The sequence below is a fragment of the Arachis ipaensis genome, chromosome B02 (genome assembly GCF_000816755.2).
Source record: "Arachis ipaensis cultivar K30076 chromosome B02, Araip1.1, whole genome shotgun sequence".
NCBI classification, from domain to species: domain Eukaryota; kingdom Viridiplantae; phylum Streptophyta; class Magnoliopsida; order Fabales; family Fabaceae; genus Arachis; species Arachis ipaensis.
The window spans coordinates 106,382,712-106,384,383 of record NC_029786.2 but is presented as its reverse complement, the minus strand read 5'-3'; the positions used below and the strand labels follow the sequence as shown (position 1 = coordinate 106,384,383).

General features: G+C 42.2%; 1 long non-coding RNA gene across 1 annotated transcript in view; it reads left to right on the top strand.

Annotated features, from left to right (window-relative positions):
• The window catches only part of LOC110269105, a 2,601-nt gene continuing 935 nt past the window's right edge, over window positions 7-1,672 (top strand). The window contains exon 1 of the long non-coding RNA XR_002358197.1: window positions 7-340. This is a non-coding gene — a long non-coding RNA (uncharacterized LOC110269105). The remainder of the gene's footprint in view (window positions 341-1,672) is intronic.

Sequence of the window (1,672 nt, the reverse complement as noted above, 5' to 3'; positions counted from 1 at the left end):
ACAAGGCCAGCTCAGCCCTATTGTCTTCAGTGTGGGAGTTACCATTCCGGTATATGTTTCAAGGCTACTGGTGCATGTTTTGGTTGTGGTCAATCTGGTCATCTTAGGAGGGATTGTCCAAATCCTAGAGGAGGCTTTGCTCCAGGTATTGCACGTCCTACAATACCAATGCCATCATCTTCAGCTATGTCTATTGGAAATTCTTCTGGTCCTAGTGCTAGAGGAGCAGGTGGCAGGGGTCAGACTTATAACAGAGGAGGGAGCCAAAGAGGAAGAGGTCAGGCACGTGTGTATGCTTTAACACGTCAAGATGCTCAAGCTTCTCATGCTGTGGTGGCAGGTACTTTACAAGTTTGTTCTTTAGATGCTAAAGTGTTATTTGATACGGGTTCTCATTATTCATATGTATCTCCACATCTTGCATCTCGTTTCGATAAACAACCTGAACTGTTATCCCACCCATTTCATGTTGGCACTCCGCTTGGAGTCTCCACGATAGTTCGAGTCGTATTTCGGTCTTGTGTTGTTAGAATTAATACCGTTGAAACCTTAGCTGATTTGATCCTTTTAGAACCAATGGAAGATATTGATGTCATCTTAGGCATGGATTGGTTAGCATCTTGTCATGCTGATGTGGGCTGTTACTCCAAAACTGTGAAGTTTGACATACCGGGTATCTCACCTTTTGTTTTTAAGGGTGATGACTGTCCCACTTTAGCTAGCATCATCTCATCTATGAGTGCTATGCAATTGATGGATAAGGGAAACCAAGGATTTCTGGCAGCCAAGTTAAAGCTGAACATCAAAGACCTGCTGGGTTATTACAACAGATTGAGATACCTGAATGGAAGTGGGAAAGGATTACAATGGATTTTGTAACAGGTTTACCTCGTAGTTTTAAAGGTTTTGATTCAATTTGGGTAATCGTGGATAGAATGACGAAGTCAGCTCACTTTCTTCCGGTGAAAACTCTTATAATAATAGTTATCAAGCCAGCATTCAAATGGCACCATTTGAGGCTCTTTATGGGAGAAGATGCAGGTCACCTATTGAGAGATACTGGACAGAATAGGTGCAGTTGCTTACCGCTTGGCATTGCCGCCTGAGTTGTCTATGATTCATCCAGTCTTTCATGTATCAATGTTGCGCAAATACCTTCCCGACCCATCTCATGTGCTTGCACCACAAGCCATAGAGCTACAGGAGGACTTATCATTTGAAGAGGAACCAGTGGCTATAGTTGATCGCCAAGTAAAGAAACTACGTTCTAAAGAGATAGCATCTGTGAAAGTCGTTTGGAAGAATCATTCGGTAGAAGAAGCAACTTGGGAAGTGGAGGATACCATGCGCGACAAATATCCATATTTATTTGAGTCTGAAGGTAATAATTACATCTATCGTAGTATATAAGTTCAAAATTCGGGGACCGAATTTTTTTTAGGGGGAGAGAATGTTATACCCACGAAAAAAAAAAAAAAAGGAAACAGAAGTGCATAGTCACGTGGGTGGCACATGCCCCCACTTAAACCCCTTCCCCCTCCTTATTCTCTCGAGCCTTCCCCGATCTCTCTCTCTCTCTCTTATTTTCATTTCCTTCATACAAATCAAAACCAAACCCTCTCTTTTCCTTCATCTCCTCTTCCATTCCATCTTCTTCATTTCAAAATCTTCA